Source organism: Lissotriton vulgaris, chromosome 7 (assembly GCF_964263255.1).
Source record: "Lissotriton vulgaris chromosome 7, aLisVul1.2, whole genome shotgun sequence".
NCBI classification, from domain to species: domain Eukaryota; kingdom Metazoa; phylum Chordata; class Amphibia; order Caudata; family Salamandridae; genus Lissotriton; species Lissotriton vulgaris.
Genome location: NC_141695.1, coordinates 1,105,027,638 through 1,105,046,652, shown reverse-complemented (window position 1 = coordinate 1,105,046,652; position 19,015 = coordinate 1,105,027,638). Strand labels below are relative to the sequence as shown.

General features: G+C 46.4%; 1 long non-coding RNA gene across 2 annotated transcripts in view; it reads left to right on the top strand.

Moving 5' to 3' along the window:
- The window catches only part of LOC147702979 (uncharacterized), a 102,120-nt gene extending 85,468 nt beyond the window's left edge, over positions 1 to 16,652 (top strand). For both annotated transcript variants that reach the window (XR_015297265.1, XR_015297264.1), the window contains exon 3: positions 16,516 to 16,652. This is a non-coding gene — a long non-coding RNA (uncharacterized LOC147702979). The remainder of the gene's footprint in view (positions 1 to 16,515) is intronic.
- Positions 16,653 to 19,015: the final 2,363 nt, after the last annotated feature.

The window sequence follows — 19,015 nt, the reverse complement described above, 5'->3', positions numbered from 1 at the left end:
AGTTTTGGCGGTGCTGGGGTCATTGGTGAGAGAAAGGATCAGTTGCGTGTCATCCGCGTAAGAGATGATGTTGAGGTTGTGTTGGCGGGCGATGGCCGCGAGGGGGCTCATGTATACATTGAAGAGGGTGGGACTGAGTGAGGATCCTTGTGGAACGCCACAGATGACTTCAGTGGCCTTGGACTTGAATGGTGGAAGGCGGACTCTCTGGGTTCTTCCGGTGAGGAACGAGGTGATCCATTCAAGTGCTTTTCCTTGTATTCCGATGTTTCTGAGGCGTTGTAAAAGGGTGCTGTGGCAGACTGTGTCGAAGACTGTGTCGAGCCAAGCTAAGACGCGTCTGCATTGTTGGACCGCATGGCCACTACCCCATCCATGGTCTTTTAATTGCTTTTTTCCCCTTTTTCTTAATTTATGTGCACCAATTGTTTTTTATTGTACCATGGACGCCTGCAGCTTTGACACCGTCAGCAGGCCTGAGCTTCTGTAACTGCAAGAACACAGGATTTAAAGCAGACAAATAGGCTTCAAAACTGGATCTACAGGAATCCATGAGGGCTTTTGAGAAGGTGTAAAGATGGAGGCTGCCTCAGAGGATGATGAGATGGATAACAAGGAGGAGGAGGGAGCACTCACAGAGGATGAGCAGAGGAAAGGCAAGTTCCACTCTGCTTCAGTAGATGACATGGATGCTCCTGATGCTCAGGGAGTAGTGTATTTATCAGAGGCCTGTTCCCACCGGAGTTGGAGAACAGGAAAAAAGAAAGGAAAGTTAAGTTAGAACTGGCCAAGCTAAAGATGAAGGAGAGAAAGTTGACTCATGAACTGAGTCTGAGAAAGCTTGATTTGAGAGCAAGGTACAGTAACATTGGTCTAAGCAGAAGGAAAGGATTTGTAAAAACGACATCACCCAAAATAAACACATTCTCCAAATTAGTATTGTGAAATGGCGAATCTCCAAGCATAGTGAAATGAGAATCCAGATTTCATTAAAGACACAGAGGCTAACATTATGCCTAACCTCTATTATTGCCACTCCTGCAGCATCTTCAAAGACTTCACAATAGAATGAAACACTAGAACTGGAACACGCAAGTCCATAAATATTCCTTCCATCCACTATTCTTCCTCTTTTAATGCTGAAAACTGAAAACTTCAAATAAACTTCTGTTCGTCAACCATGTCATCTTGAAATACGCCATCCAGTATTCTGCATAAGATTATAGAAAAACATCAATATAAAAATGTAACACTTCTAACGACTTATAACGGTATTACACAAAATCAGGTTCAACCTGCAACCTTATCCCCCCACTCCTAAGCAAAGGGTTGCGCAGGGAGGGATATTGTTAGCCTTCGTATCTTTAATGAAATCTTGATTCTCATTTCACTATGCTTGGAAAATTGCCATTTCATTACAAGACCGCAGGCAATCTCCTTCTTAAATAACGATTACAAAATGTTTACATCTATTTTGGCATCTAGATTGGGGGAGGTAATTGGCTCAATAATCCATTCAGATCAAAGGGGTTTTATAGGGGGCGTCAGTTGGCTGATCATACACGAGATTTGGTGGGGGCAATCGATATTGCAACTACATTTTCCCTTCCACTGGCCACCCTGACATTAGACGCCACCAAAGCTTTTGATAGGGTCAATTGGCCCTATCTGGTGGAGGTGATGAGAAGGTTCGGGTTGGGGGAGGTCTTCTGTAGGGCCACCAAGAAACTGTATAGGGCCCCCACGGCAAGATTGCTAGTTAATGGCACCCTAACAGACCCAATAAAAATTACCAGAGGAACCAGGCAGGGATGTCCGCTTTCCCCTCTCTTATTCAATCTTTATATCGAGGCATTTGCCCAAGTTTTGATAGAGTAAGCGGATATCCCTCCTTTCGTATTTGGTGAGTGGGAGAAGCGGATAGCTCTCTATGCAGACGACATTTTCGTCTACACATCAGATCCCCAGAGAGCTTTCCCGGTGGTAATTAAAAAGGCAGAGGAGTTTGGACAAATCTCAGGTTATGACATCAACCCCAGCAAAACTGAGATTATGTGTTGGAATATTCCTAATGTACAATTAACAGTTGCAACATCTATGAGATACCTGGGAATACGTATTACCCAAGAAATAGGAAGGTTGGCACAGACTAATTTAGATCGGGTTGCCACGGAGTGTAGGAATCTTTTGAAATCTTGGTCATTTTTGCCACTCTCTATTTTTGGGAGAACAAACCTTGTTAAAATGACCATTCTTCCAAAGTTTACGTTTATTTTCAATTCTATTCCCCTGATGTTTGATAAACAAAAACTGGAAAAAAGCCAGCAAGAGATAAATTCTTTTATTTGGAATTACAAAACAGCTAGGTTGACTTGGAAGAAATTGAGAAGGAGGAGGGAGAAGGGAGGGTTGGCATTGCCAGATTTGTTGTATTACGCATGGGCATTTCAGCTGACCTCCAGGATGCTTCTGAAAACCCCCGTAACATCATCTTTGAGGGCTATGTTTAGGGCTATGATTGGGGGAGTTGATATCACACTGGATGGATTTTTTTTTAAGTTTGGCGACATGAAATACTTCAAAAAGGTCAGATTAAAGACTCTACAGTCTGTCATAAAAAATTGGGTGCAGATCAAAAAGAAAATCGGGTTATATTATTACTTCAACTATGCCCCTGTGTGGGATTCTACAGGGCTGCCGCCCTGTATGCAGGACAGTTTGGCAACCCCGATAAAGGAGGCTGGGATATTTAGATGGGGAGAGTTATTGGTGGATGGGAGGGGTCAAGACTGGGAGGTGCTGAGGGACAGGGTGGGTCCAGCTCTTTCCAGGTTTAAATTTATACAGATGGACATTTGGGCACGAGCAGTAAGCAGGAGGGGCCCCCAACTGGGAAAATCCAGTCAGTTTGAACAACAACTGGTTGAAAAGCCAGAAGGGGGCAAGGAGGTGGCAATTTGGTATTGGACAATGGTCGAGGAGGCGGATGGGGGACTTCGTTTTCCCAGGAAAGTTATGGGGAAATGTCTTGACCTTTCGGTGCGAGGACCTATGGACAAGTTCTTTTAATTTCCTTTATAAAACAGTGAAGCCAGCCTGGTTAAGACGTAATCATCTGTTTACTCTGCATCGTGCCTACCTCTCACCCCTTAGACTTTCAAAGTTTCTTCCAGGGAAGAAATTTAACAAGTGCAACTTGTTGGCAGTTCCAGATACACATACGTTTATGGATTGTCCTGTAATTATGCAGTTTTGGGAAGAAGTGAAGGTCACTTTGGATTCGATCTTAAATATATCTTTGATTATCACCCTCCCACTAATAATCTTTGGATTGGAGGAAAATGTAACCAGTCAGGCAAAGTCCCTTCTTTTTTATTCGATTATCCTGGCAAGGCGACAAATATGTAGATTTTGGGTGGATGTTATATCTCCATCCCACGCAGCCTGGTTAACGTCGTTGTATGAAACTTCAAAGACAGACTTGGCCAGATCATGTAGCAAAAGAAATCTGTCCTTTTGGGATTTGTTAATTAACTGGAGATAGGATTTCCAGGGTTTTTTCCCCCCGGGTCCTATGATTATGCCGATTAGTCTCCAGAGACCCCAGGAAGTGGCCTTTCCCGTATGTAAATCCTGGGTTTGTCAGGTTTTAATACCATTGTCTGGAGTCTCTCCGTTTTCCACTTAAGAGGCTGGTGTCCTGCCCATTAAAATATTGGGTCTGGAAAAGGTCATGGAGGAGGATAGATCGCTAAAGTACCTTAAGGCAGACACGTGTGGTGGCTGGCGTGTTTCCGTGGATGGAGGTTATGGCAAATGAGGACAAAAAAAGACCACAGGCTACCATTATGCATAATCAAAGCCAACTAAAAACAAAGTTTGAAACATGTCTAATTGGCCTAAAATAATGTTTAGCAAACGTGCCTGCATTCGCCCAATGTGCAGCTTTTAAAATGTCCTCGAAACAAGCACTTGGCCAACACATCTTACTTGCCAAAGCACCATGCAAGGAATGTGAGTTAAACTCTCTCACATCTATCCCACATTCAGACAGTACAGGTTTCACCCATCTAGAGATAGTAGCAGCGATTACCAAATTAAAGGGTTTAATTTAGGAGATAAAAATTGCTTATCACCATCTCTTCTATTTTCTAAAATTCTGGTTTCATACTTTTGAATACTACCAACTAAACAAAACTTATTTTCTTCCATATAAATTGGATAAATGACCGAAGTGGATATAGTCTTCATTCTCTTAAAAATGTCAAAAAATACTCCATCTTGACCCATTATTTTCTTAGCTTGGACTGAAGAAGACAAAAGTCCTATAATCCTTGCCAATTCCATTAAAAAAACCAAATCCTTCTTTAATTTCTGTTGAATTTCTTTCCTGATCATTTTCATTTTCTTCCTTGGAAGGCTTAATTAACATAACCTTGTGTCTACCACAAAACATAAAAACTCTAGCATGTGTGAAGGAACCATACAAAACTTTTCCCTGTTCAAAATGAATCCTAACTCCTCCAGGATCTTCACCACTTTCATCATAATATTCTTCAACTTCATTTTGCATTGTGATAATATCGAAATATCGTCCAAATAAATAATCATCCCTATTCCTTTTTTTCGAAAATAAGCAACTACTACCCACATCACCTTTGTGGAACAGCAAGGTGCTGAGGATCATCCGAAAGACTAAGATTTGAAATGATAAAATCTGTTTCAATTTGAGTTGCAAAAAATTTGACTTTCTTCTGGCATTGGAATTGTAAAGTAAGCATCATTTAGGTCCAACTTTACCATCCAAACCTTTTCCATTAATAAATCCCTCAGGCCATGTAATCCTTCCATCTTAAAATGATGGTACACTAAGAATTTGTTCAGCCCTCTGAGGTTTATCACTGATGCCATCCTTTGTCCTTCTTCTCTACCAAAAATAAATTGCTTACAAAACAAATTTCCCATTCTTCCACTTCCTTTATTGCATTTTTCCCAATTAACCCCTTCCATGCTCATGACGAGCTCAGCTGGTCATGAGGCACAGTGGAGCTGTGCTGATGACGAGCTGAGCTCGTCATGAACAATAGACTTCATCATAAAACAGCACAGGAGGGGAAAATGCACAGCAGCGATGTGGTTAAAGAAATAATCTCCTGGTCTACTATTGCTTCTTGATCTAGAAACATCTTTACCTCCCTTGATTCCATATCTTGGAAAGGAATGCTTATAAACTCTATTACAAAACCTTGATTTGTTTGCAAGACCCAAGGATCTTTTGTCATTTTTTCCCATTGCTCCATGAAAAACTTCAGACGACATCCTACTCTTTTTTGGGAAGAACCAAAAGTAATCCCCATACTCACCTTGTCCTCCACCATTTGGTAATCCGTGACCTTTCGAATATCTTCTGACTCAACCTGAACTTCCTCTGGATGGATAAAAACTTAAATTCTGGTGATATACTCTTTCTCTGTTCTGCCAACCATATTTCAGGTTGTACTGTGATCCATATTTGGACCTCTACCTGCCACGGCCAGTAAAGTGTTCCCTTCTACTGGCCCTTCCAAAAACTCCAAACATCTTACGCATATTTCCCTGCGCCTTATCTAAGGTTGTAAATGTACCTACGTATTTACCTATTCCTTTAACTAATCCATCTCCAAATAAAAAACCCTTGGTGTCCTCTTGACCTTCTTTCTGAGCCAGATCTCCCAATTTGGGATTAATCTTCATCAAGATCACTTTCTTTCTTTCTTGCAGTAGTCCAGCATTTGCATTTCCCAAAGTCACTACTGCCCTCTGGCTCCATCCCCTCAAAAGTTCTACATCAACATTTTCCTTATTTGCTTATGTGTCCTCAGCCATATCCAGAATTCTACCCAATGGACCAAAAAATTCCAACAACTTGTCCTGACATATTTTCAGGGATCTCTCCAGACCCTTCCTTGGGTCTTTGGCGAGTCTGAACAGATAATTTATCAGGTCAGGGTCCAGATTAGGGGTAGCACAGACCTTTTCCTCAATTCTAGGTCTTGAGCATTCCGCTCTCATCAGCCTAGTCATTTCATTTTGCACCAACGGAATCAGAGGAGGAATAGCCATCATCCACAAGTCCACCCTCAAGGTCGCCACCCACGCAGATGACACCCTCAGCACCACCGAACACCTGCACTTCCGGATCCACACCGACCCCAACACCACCCTCAGAGGAACACTCATCTACAGACCCCCGGACCCTGGGCTCAGTTCAGCAACTCCATTGCCGACCTAGCCAGCACCCATGCCTCGCCTCCACGGACTACATCCTCCTCGGGTACCTGAACTTCCACCTCGAGAACAACAACAACGCCAACTCCGCCACGCTGACCGACAACCTCGCCAACCTCGGCCTCAGACAACTTGTCACCACACCCACCCAGGCCGCCAGCCACACGCTGGACCCCATCTTCTCCACAAGCACCCACGTCGCCTTCGACGACACCACCAAACTCCACTGGACCGACCACCGTTGCATCCATTTCACCTTCAAGAAACCAACCACGCACCACTGCACCCAACAGCTGCTTCGCCGCTGCTGGAGCAAAGTCATCGAAGACCAGCTGATCACCACCCTTGCCCAGAACCCACCCACCGACCCCAGCAACCCAGACGCCGCAGCCCGGAACCTCAGACAGTGGATCGACGACTGCGCTAACACCCTCACCCACTCAAGAAACCCTCCAACAGCCACGCTTGCAAGAGAGCCGCCTGGTTCACCAACGAGCTCCAGACCTCCCAGCACGCATGCCGGAAACTGGAGAAGAAATGGCTCCACGAACGCACACCGGACAACCACGCAGCCCACAAGGACGCCACCCGCAGACATCACCACCTCATCAGATTAGCCAGGAGATCCTCCTTCAAAGACCGCCTCGATAACAGCGCACACAACAGCAAAGAGCTCTTCAGCATCGCAAAAGAAATCTCCAACCCCAGCGCCAACGCCAACGCCATCCCGCCCTCACAAGAACTGTGTGACTCACTGGCCATCTTCTTCCACCGCAAGATCGCTGACATCCACAACAGCTTCAACACCACGACCGCCCGACTATGCCACACTCCACCTCCCCTGCGAACACCACCAGCGCCAACCGCCTGACCTCCTGGTCCTACGTTAATGACGACGAGACACGCATGGTCAAGAACTCCATCCACTCAGGATCTCTGTCAGACCCGTGCCCACACCACGTATTCAACAAGGCAGACGCAGCCATCACACCCCAACTACGGAAGGTCATCAACATCTCTTTCGAAACAGCGACATTCCCGGAAAGCTGGAAGCACGCCGAAATCATCTCCCTCCTCAAGAAGCCCAAGGCAGACCCCAAGGACCTCAAGATCTTTCGGGCCCATCTCCCTGCTCCCGTTCCCGGCGAAGGTCATCGAGAAAATCGTCAACATGCAATTGGCCACCTCGAAGACAACATCTTGGACCCGTCTCAGTCCGGATTCAGACGAAACCACAGCATCAAGACAGTCTTCATCGCCGCCACAGACGACATCAGGCACCAACCAGACAGCGGCAAAACATTAGCCCTCATGCTCCTGGACCCGTCGGCCGCCTTCAACACGGTCTGCCATCGCACTCTAAAGACACGCCTCCAAGAAGCCGGAATCCAAGAGAAGGCCATTGACTGGACCACGTCCTTCCTCTCGGGCAGAACTCAATCAATCAATCAAGGACATTTATAGAGCGCACTACCTACCCGTTGGGTCTCGAGGCGCTTGGGGGGGGGGGGTGCCGCTACTGCTCGAACAGCCAGGTCTTGAGCTTCTTCCTGAAGGAGAGGTGGTCTTGGGTCAGGCGCAGGTCGGCCGGTAGGGAGTTCCAGGTCTTGGCGGCCAGGTAGGAGAAGGACCTTCCTCCTGTGGTGGCTCTGCGGATGTGTGGAACGGCGGCGAGGGCGTGGCTGGCGGATCGGAGGTGGCGTTTGGGAGCGTAGAAGTTGATTCGGTTGTTGAGGTAGCTCGGGCCTTGGTCGTGGAGAGCTTTGTGTGCGTGGGTAAGGAGGCGGAAGCTGATTCTCTTGTTGACCGGGAGCCAGTGCAGGTCTCTTAGGTGTCCGGAGATGTGGCTGTGTCGTGGGATGTCGAGGATGAGTCTGGCTGAGGCGTTCTGGATGCGCTGGAGTCTCTTCTGGATCTTGGCGGTGGTTCCGGCGTAGAGTGCGTTGCCGTAGTCCAGTCGGCTGGTGACGAGGGCCTGGGTGACGGTCTTCCTGGTCTCTGTGGGGATCCACCAGAAGATCTTCCGAAGCATGCGCAGGATGTTGAAGCACGACGAGGAGACGGCGTTGACTTGCCTGGTCATGGAGAGGGAGGAGTCCAGGATGAAACCCAGGTTGCGTGCGTGGTCCGTTGGTTTGGGTGCGGTGCCCAGGGCGGGGGGCCACCAGGTGTCGTCCCAGGCGGAGGGTGAGGAGCCCAGGATGAGGACCTCCGTCTTATCTGTGTTCAGCTTCAGGCGGCTCGTCGTCATCCACTCGGCTACTTCTCTCATCCCTTCGTGCAGGTTGGCTCTGGCGGCGGCGGGGTCGTTGGTCAGGGAGAGGATCAGCTGGGTGTCGTTGGCGTAGGAGATTATGTTGAGGTTGTGTTGGCGTGCGATGGCCGCGAGGGGGCTCATGTAGATGTTGAAGAGAGTCTGGCTCAGTGAGGATCCTTGAGGGACGCCGCAGATGACTTTGGTGGCCTCTGACTTGTATGGTGGTAGGCGGACTCTTTTTGTTCTTCCGTCGAGAAAGGATACGATCCATTCCAGCGCCTTCTCCTGGATTCCGACGTTGCTGAGGCGCTGCACTAGGGTGCGGTGGCAGACCGTGTCGAAAGCCGCGGAGAGGTCTAGGAGGATGAGGGCCGCTGTTTCCCCGTTGTCCATCAGGGCTCGGATGTCGTCAGTGGCGGCAATGAGGGCGGTCTCGGTGCTGTGGTTGGCCCGGAATCCAGACTGCGATGGGTCGAGGGATCCATTCGTCTCGAGGAAGGTGGCCAGCTGTTTGTTGACGGTCTTCTCGATGACTTTGGCTGGAAACGGGAGTAGAGAGATGGGGCGGTAATTCTTGAGTTTGGTGGGGTCTGCTGTAGGTTTCTTCAGTAGAGCGCTGAGTTCGGCGTGCTTCCAGCTCTCAGGGAAGGTGGCGGTGTCGAATGAGGTGTTGATGATGTCCCGCAGGTGGGGTGCGATGATAGCGTCGGCCTTGTTGAAGACGTGGTGAGGGCAGGGGTTGGTCGGAGATCCGGAGTGGACGGAGTTCATCGTGTGGACGGTGTCTTCGGTGTTGACCGGGGTCCAGGCGCGGAGGGTGGTGGTGGGTGGCGTTGCTGCGGTCGTGGCGTGCGTCGGTTGATGCTGAAGCTGTGGTGTATGTCCGCGATCTTGTTGTAGAAGTAGGAGGCGAGGGAGTTGCAGAGGTCTTGCGAAGGGGTGATGTCGTTGTTTCCGGCGTTGGGGTTGGAGAGCTCTTTCACGATGTTGAAGAGTGCCTTGCAGTTGTGTGCGTTGTTGTCCAGTCGGTTTTTGAAAGCCGTTTTCTTGGCGATGCGGATCAGTTGGTGGTGTTTCCGGGTGGCGAGCTCGAGGGTGGTCCTGTTGTCCGGCATGGGTTCCCTTCTCCAGGCTTTCTCGAGGGCTCTGCAGTCCTTCTTGGAGCTCTTGAGTTCGTCGGTGAACCATGGGGCCTTCTTGCTGCCGGGTCTGCTGGGCGGGGTCCTCAGTGGGGCGAGTTCGTCCGCGCAGTTGATGATCCACTTCGTGAGGTTGTCGGCGGCCTGGCTGGGGTTCACTGAGCTGGCCGGAGGGTGCTGGCTCAGGGAGGCGGCGAGCTGGTCGGCCGTGATCTTGTTCCAGCTTCTTCGGGCAACCTGTTGCTGGTGGTGGTGGGTCGTCATTCTTTTGAAGGTGAAGTGGATGCATCTGTGATCTGTCCAGTGGAGTTCTGTGGCGTGGCTGAAGGCGATGTCTTTGCTGGATGAGAAGATGGCGTCGAGAGTGTGTCCGGCGAGGTGGGTGGGGGTGGACACCAGCTGCTTGAGTCCAAGGTTGGCGAGGTTGTCGAGCAGGGTGCTGGTGTTGTAGTTGTTGTTGTTCTCCAGGTGGAAGTTGAAGTCCCCCAGGAGGATGTAGTCAGCGGAGGGGAGGGCGTGCGGGCTGACGAAGTCGGCGATGTCCTCGCTGAATTGAGTGCGTGGTCCCGGAGGTCGGTAGATCAGGGTGCCTCTGAGGGTGGTCTTCGGGTCGGTGTGGATCTGGAAGTGCAGGTGTTCGGCGGAGGGTGGGGTGTTGTCGGTGCTGGTCGTGATGCGGATGGTGTTCCTGTGGATGATGGCGATGCCTCCTCCCACCTGGTTGGCGTTGCGGTCCTTCCGGGTAATCTTGTATCCTTCTGGGATGGCGATGGCGATGTCGGGCGCTGAGGAGGTGTTCATCCAGGTCTCCGTGATGAAGGCAACGTCAGGGGCTGTGGTGTCGAGGAGGTTCCAGAGTTCGATGGCGTGTCTGTGGACGGAGCGGGTGTTGAGCAAGATGCACTTGAGGTGGTTGCTGCTGGTGTTCGGCATGGTAGGTGCTGGTGTCGGGCAGGTCCGGATGCAGGTGAACTTGCAGGTGTAGCAGCTGAAGGGTCCGTGGACGCGTCGTGGGGTGGCTCTGCAGCATCCTGGGACTCGGCCAGTGTTGAGTGCGATGAGCGTGGCGGCGGTGTACGTCAGGCGGGTCGGTCGGGGCGTCCGCCTCCCACCCTTCCGATCCGAAGCCACCGACATCATCTGCGGCGTCCCCCAGGACTCATCCCTCAGCCCAACGCTGTTCAATGTCTACATGGCCCCCCTCGCACAAGTGGCCCGCCATCACGACCTCAACATCATCTCCTACGCCGACGACACCCAGCTCATCCTCTCCCTCACCAAGGACCCACACACCGCAAAACAAACCTCCACGAGGGAATGAAGGCCGTCGCCGACTAGATGAGGAGCAGCCGTCTGAAACTGACCTCGGACAAGACGGAGGTCCTCATCCTCGGACCCACCCCCTCAGCCTGGGATGACTCCTGGCGGCTGACCACACTGGGAACAGCACCGACACCCACCGTCCATGCACGCAATCCAGGATTCATCCTCGACTCTTCCCTCTCCATGTCTAAGCAGGTCAACGCCTTCTCCTCCTCCTGCTACAACACCATCCGCACACTCTGCAGGATCTACAAGTGGATCCCGACCTAAACAAGAAGAACGGTGACACAGGCAATTGTCAGCAGCAGACTGGACTATGGCAACTCACTTTACGCAGGAATCCCAGCCAAACACCTACGACGACTACAACGCATCCAAAACGCCTCCGCCCGACTGAACAACAACGTCCCCTGCCGCAGCCACATCACCCCCTACCTGAGAGACCTACACTGGCTCCCCGTCGACAAGAGGACCACCTTCAAGCTCCTCACCCATGCACACAAAGCACTCCACAACACCGGACCAGCCTACCTGAACAGCAGACTCAGCTTCTACACCCCCACCCGCCAGCTCCGCTCCGCCAGCATCGCCCTTGCCGCTGTCCCCCGCATCCAACGAACGACCTCCGGCGGCAGATCCATCTCCTACCTCGCCGCCAAGACCTGGAACACCCTACCTACCCACCTACGGAAGACCCAAGACCTACTCGCCTTCAGAAGACTCCTCAAGACCTGGCTCTTCGAGCAAGCAGTAGCGGCACCCACCTCCCGTCAGTGCCTTGAGACCCTCACGGTTGAGTAGCGCGCTTTACAAGTACTCTGATTGATTGATTGATTGATTTCCCTGTCCAAGGGTTTTTTTAAATCATTTTTTTATCAATTTTGCAACGTGGTCCATAGGCTACCATTCTTCACTTCTTGGATGCTTAATATTTATTTACCTAAACATAACCCCTCCAAAGGGATCTTGAATACTTTCACTAGAAGCCTCTATCTCCATATTTTCAAAATCCTCATATCCATCATCTTGCTCTAAATTTAAGACATATTCATTCAAATTATCACAATTTTTCTCAGCCAAAACACTTGGCGTCCCTTCTTCAAAATGGTCACCATCCTGTGTGCCGACAAGGACATCCTCTCATTGCGTACCACTATGGACACCTTTCCTTTTTGTGCCACCAAGGACACCTTTCTTTGCAGATGGTAAACTACCAACCATATCTTTTTGTGCCATACCCACTTCCTTCTTGTGTCTCTTTCTTTGTTCTGTTCTTTTCTACTACCTATGAACTCATTCCTTCACCCTTTGACAATGAATAAAACTTTACCTAGATTCATTACCTCTCCTTTTTCCACTTTTCAAAAAGTCCTCTATAGATTCTTTAACTTGTTTCCTCATTTCAAATTCAATTATTCTTTTAACAATATCTTCATTCATTTTTCCTCCTGTAATCACCACATCTCTGTCTTGATCTCTCCATTTCCAAATTTGCTACCACTTCCTATTAATTAATAATTAATTCTATATATCCTTTTTTTCTAGCAAAAACCTAAAAACCAATACCTTATTCCGCAGGACCTATAAATAACTCTCTCCAATAAATTACTGTGCACCAAGCAGCTGTTACATCCATTACGCGAAAACGCTAGGAAAAACGATTGTTAAACCATTCCCACTTTGCGTGTAACTCACTTGAATAATGCATTTGTGCCAAATCCACGATGGCATCACTCTCGCTGGATCAAGCAAGAGGCAACGGGCCTCTGAGTGATTCTCGCGATATTCTACTTACTCTTTTCTTTGCGCTTCTGAGCCTCTAGCTGACAGCATGTCAGCCAAAGATTCCCCTTGAAATCCTTCTCAGCTTAAACGGGAGCGGATCCTCGCATGTCAGCCAAAGACTCTCTCAGAACCTCGCGCATCAGCTACACTTTAACGGTAAAGCTGCGTCTTTTAAAAAATATGCTTTATACAACTTTGAAAATCTACATCTACCGCATTGCCACCATCAATTCCTGTCTATGGCTCTTTTTGTTGTGTATATATATTTTATAAAAAAAAATAGCAAAACAATTTTCTAATGTATATCTGAATGCACTAATGGATATAATTTTTCGAATTCAAATGTGATTTGTCTGATTGCAATTGTTATTTATGATAAAACATAAATATAATTTAAAGTATATTTGAAATATAAAGTGAGAAATAATTTTCTATATTTATTGGTGACAATTTTGGTCTATCTTTGCATGTTTTTAGTACTTTGATGTGTGAGTACATGCAATATTTAGGCCTAGAACGGCCCATGTCTATTATTTGCCTGAACTGGCTATAGATCTTTACCTAAAGTACAACTTTGAAAATGCCAGAAGCTTAATACAACTTCAAAAATGCCTTGAAATATTCACATTTATTTAAAAATGCTTCCTGTTAAAGATCCTACTTTGAATGTATCCTTTTTTTAAAATATATTCTTCTATTTCAGTCAAAATCAAATTACCTCAAAACAACTACAAACATACAAAAGAGCATGCGTCCATGTATTAGAAGCTAGCTCTAACCTAAATCACATAAACATTACCTAACCACAATATCCTTTCAACATACTTTCATACAAGAAACAAAATGAGTATGACTTATCTGTTTCAGGAGCAGCAATTGAAAGAGGAAGAATGTTGGATGGTAGGACTATTTATTGACTTGTGTGTTCCAGGTCTAGTGTTTTATTCTATTGGAAAGGCTTTGAAGGTGCTTCAGGAGTGGCAATAAAAGATGTTACGCAGAATGTTAGCCTCCGGTCTTGTAATGAAAATGACAAATGTATATCATGTTCAGCAAATCAAATTCAATCTGTACAATTCAAAAACGGTGCTCCAAGATAGGGTGAAGAAAGCAAGTTCTCAAGGAGGTGCTTGTGCAAAGACTGAAGGATGAAAATAAGGGATATCACAATATTTACATTTCGTTTTGGAAAAAAAACTGTCAGACCCTCAGGTAAACATGTATTGTATACAAACGAGGACAAACCCTTAGGAATCGACTAAGCCCGTCCATAATTAAAGAACCTGTGCCTACTGATAACCCTAATAAATGGCTTCCTAATAAACCTAAGGGTTTCTACAAATGTACCCAATGTTGCATATGTCAATTTGCTGATGATAAAAAAAGAGTTTTAAATACAACTCTCCCCACACATACCAGATCAATGATTTCATCAATTGCAACACTAAATTCTGTGTTTATTGCATAGTGTGCCAGTGTGGCCTAATCTATGTTGGTAGTACCACAAGACCTTTGAAAGAGAGAATACAGGAACATATACGAGCAATCCGCAATCAGAATAGAAACTATCCCCTAGCAGTCCATTACAATACTGTACATGCTGGCTCAGAAATTATTGCGGTGAAATTTCATGGTATTATGGAGGTAAAAGCTCACCCCAGAGGAGGTGATAGAACAAAATACTTTGAGGAAATGCGAATCCCAATGGTTAATCAAACTACGAGCTGTAGATATGGGTCTTAACGTTGACCGTGAGCTTCACGTTTTTCTCAAGGATTAGCTGTACTGTACCTATGTTTCTGAAAAATCAAATTCTCCATTGATGCCATTATGCTATATATGATGTTCAACCTATATTTGAAATGTCACAACCTTATGTGCACAATTACCTTATGAGCCCCATACATAAGTCCTTCTCTCACCTAAACTCATTCTTTTCATTTATTTACATATTCTACAGATATCTTTGTACCCTCACCTTTCACTTATATTTCTTATGGGAGCTTATTACGGCTTATGCTTGTGTCCAAACAACTTTTTGACCTTCTAAGTCCATATAGTCTTGGTCAGTACTTTGGCTTGTTTGTAATTCTTGAGGATATTCCAAGTTGGATGGCACGTTGCTTTGGTTAGTTGGCTCTGACACGCATTAGTCCTTCCCTCATGTCTATGACCCGTCGTTCCACGTGTGTGTGGCGGCGGTTTCACTTTAGCGGCGACTGCATATAATGCCGCGTGTTGCACCCTGGCGTTTCGCGCTCCAGATACTGTCTGATTGAGGTCATGTAACAGTCCTAACTTAGGGTAAGTGTACGCTAGCGGCGAGCTAACGTTACCCTGCTTGGGTTTTTTACACAATAGTTTGATTACCGCATCTTAATTAATTTCATGGTATCTGTTTCTTGTAGCGTCTCAACTTATCATGGTTGTCTTCTTCTACTACTGCATTTATCCCGGTCCACGCTCGTGTGTTCGTTCATGAGAACCTGACTTTTATACAACTTTTGCTTAATTGTGCAGCTTGGTGAGTTTTGTTTATATTAACATACAAGTATCTTTCCTCTACAATGTAGTAACACTACTAGGTTGGAATGCTACTCTCCATTAGACGTTATATCGTTTGCCACGTATTAGAGATACCTATAACTTGAACCTTTTTTGATAGAGTTACACCTTTGTCAGTCCTGGTGTGATTATCATGTATTGCCGAGCAGGTTTTACAATTGCGTATTTTTATGCGCAGCTGCTTTCTACTCTTGCGGGACCATGTGTGACTTACTTGTTTTCTTTCTCCTACAGCGTACTAGCTAGGTCTTATGCGACCCTTGAAACTGTCTCTTTGGACCGGAAAATTGCTAAATATTCTAATTTTCACCGTTTAATTCTAGGTGAGTTATGTTGTCAATATTTCCATACATATGGGCTTTATCATGGGCTTTATTATGTCCAGTACTAATTACATCAATATAGTGCCCATGCACAATCTTTACTATAGTTTCTTTGTGGTAGCTGTGTATTCTCCAGCTACTTCGTTCTAGATTCAATACGGTTGCTCATATTTTCAGACGCCTACCCCACAGTTACTTAGCCTTTCTTTGTGAAACCCTGTTAGTGACGTTTAAACTTTGCTAGTGATGGTCCACTCTGTTCAGTTGTATTACTAGTCGAGTGCTTTGGACACAGACGTTAGCCGTTCTTTAGACTCCCTAACTCAAACAATTATGGCAATTTTTCTCTCCTCAGACATCCTATTCTCTTCCACATTTTTGGCTTACCACTCTATTTTGGACACCCATCGGACAGCTTAGCTCACCTTTTACAAGGTGGGTTCATCTGTATATTCATATCTCTAACAGTACTTTATGCAAAAATCTAATGCATTATTTGCTCAGCCCCATAGGGTATATGTATATATATAACTGTAAAAGCAGTACATGTTTTAAATGTTATGTCTTATTTTGCTCAGCCCCACAGGGATTCCTTTCATTATCAAAGATATCCCGTTTTCAGGACTGACAATGTTACATGTTGTTTTTTGTATTTATTGGTGATACTGTGTTTACTTGCTGACACCAAAGGCTATGTTTTTGAGATCCAGGCCCGCCCGTTATGCTATATTAAGTTGGATATAACAGGCTAGGTCAGTCGGCATGCTACACCATTGTACATAGGGTTTTTAATTGTAATTATTACGTGTAAATAATAAATGAATTATTATATTGTATATTTTTTGTAATTTTCCAGCCTTGAAAAAGTCCTTGTGTAGGACGAAACACGTGTTGGTGATGTTTAATCCTGCTGGAATAACCTGTGCTTTGGAATAATAAGAATAAAGATTGAAGCTAATAAAAAACAAGTGGACTATATCCCAGAACTTCATATCTGAATCATTGCCATTGAATGTCATCTTATTGCATGTCTCTGTGTTTACTCTATAAATACTAGAGTTTCACATACTAGGGGCTACTTATTTTTGCCCTAACTGTTATAATTATTGCTTTATAGGAGTGCTATCCTCTCTATTTTGTTAGACCCTCAGGTAAACATGTATATAACTGATATAACTGAAGAAAACCACAATACAGTGAAGATATGCAGTAAATTAATTGCTGTCATTTACATGTGGATATACTTGAAGTACAGGTTGAAATACAGGACAGTCGATGTTTCGACCCAATAAGAATAGGAGGGACAATGATTCCTTGTAACGGGGTCTTCATCAGGACAGAAGGAGCCACCTTACTTCCACTGTGAAAAAAACTGTAGGTAAAAAGAAAGTTGGGCCCATAGGCTCCTATGCCAGAAAAACAACAGTATTCATAAATGTGTCAGAGGTCTATTGAGGTGAAAGGCAGGAGGTCAGTAGCAAATGAAAAACCTCAGTAGCATCGGTGTGATATTCTTTGAAAGAATCTACCAAGTGTGATAGTTGGGTGTATGGGTAAGATCAGAATGATTCTGATGAGATTTGGTCTGGGAAGAATCCTGAAGTGTCTGACTTGAGAGCAAAGCAGATTTAGTCCAGCAGTTATGATAGTAGCCACCTATAATGATCACAGGAGAAGTAAGGGTCTGTATACCCAAAGATTTAGAGCCTAATTATGTGGAGGGGGATGAATATTTGACAAATGGTTCTACACCTATGAAGTGGCTTTAAGAATGCACAAGGATACTGAAGAGGCCTGTGGGAAGGTTGTGAAGATACATGCCCACGTTGGAGAGGACTCACTCCTAACACTAGAGGTAGAGGATCAGACACAGCACACCCCCATGAACACTATTCTTGTCAACAAATTTGGGCTGACCATCTAAAGGTATAGACAGAGGTTCAGAAGCAGCCACAAGATCTCAACACAGATCTGGGTGATCTTTCTTGATTATTCCAGCAAGACATTGAAGGGCTGGGTGAGGGGCAGCAAGGTTGAAGATTATTCTGGGCTGCACAACTTGTTTGTGAAGAAGCACATGCTAGATATTTGTTTTCCAGGGCTGGCAAAACCCCAGCAAGCTTGCTGAGGTGGTAGATATTTGGGTCAGGACCAGTGTGTCCAAGAAAGCTTCAGGGGGGAGGGGGCTCCCAAAAGGGTGGTCAGTGTTCCCACCACAAAAAGGAAGGGAGGGGAAAAGATGTTCCCCAAAGATCTCCAAAACAGTTCTCATGGGAAAGGGTCCCTTTCCCAGTCTAGCCACCAGAGAATGAGCTTCCCTGACAAAAGTCAGAACAAAACTCATAAGTGCTACAAGTGCTATAAGTGTGGGCTCTACAAGGCGGATCCCAAGGGTCCCAAGAGGGCACAGCTTCCCACAGTAGAAAGGACACCAGGGGCTTTGATTATAGTGCTTCAGGGGGAGTTTGTCCCTGTTAATGGGCGGGAAGTCAGTGAGGTTACCCTATTGTCCCTGGGTGACATGGAGATAGTACCAGAAACCCATATGCCTTCCGATACTTCAAAGGAGAGGCAGTGGGTCACCATTAATAGGCAAGGTGTTGAGGCTCTGAAGGACACAGGTGCTAGTATGACTATGGTAAGGAGTCAGCTGGTGGACCAAGAGCAGACGCTACCCAATACATTACACCATGTTGTGGTAACATACAGCAGTGAGGGTCACTACCTAGTGGCCCTTGTTCCATTTGAGTGGAGAAAGGTATCAGGTCTTCTGAAAGTCTTTTGAGTGGAGAAAGGTATCAGGTCTTCTGAAAGTAGCTATGAGCCCTGCCATGGCTGTGGAGGTTTCCTAGGTAATGACATTGAGTAAAATACCTGGAAGGAAGAGGATCTCAGGCCACACATGGAAATGTTGGGGTTGCCTGAGTGGATTTGTGCAAACACTAGGTCCATGGCTGCCCAGGAAAGGAGTAAAGGAGTCTAAGAAGTCTGCAGCATGGAGGAATGGCCCAGACAGATGCCAAGAGAAGGAATGAGCATGGGATACCAGCCCCTGAATGTCTCCCAGCTGAGGTGGATGGGGTGACAGAGGAGGTTACTGCTGGAGCCCAGTGGAGAGGACATTGCCCCCCTTGCTGACTTGCCTGTACTTGCTGGATGGCATGGGGATGAGGGACCCACTAGGAAGGACTTTTGTAAGGTGCAGATGGGGTGCCCAGCCTTGGAGGGCATAAGGCAACAGGCCAAAGCCAAGGCAGCAGGTGATGCCTCTGGAAGTCACCAGATATAATAGGATGACAGCCTCCTGTTAAGAGAGCCCAAGGTAACTGTGCATGGGGCAACAATGGCACTGGGCA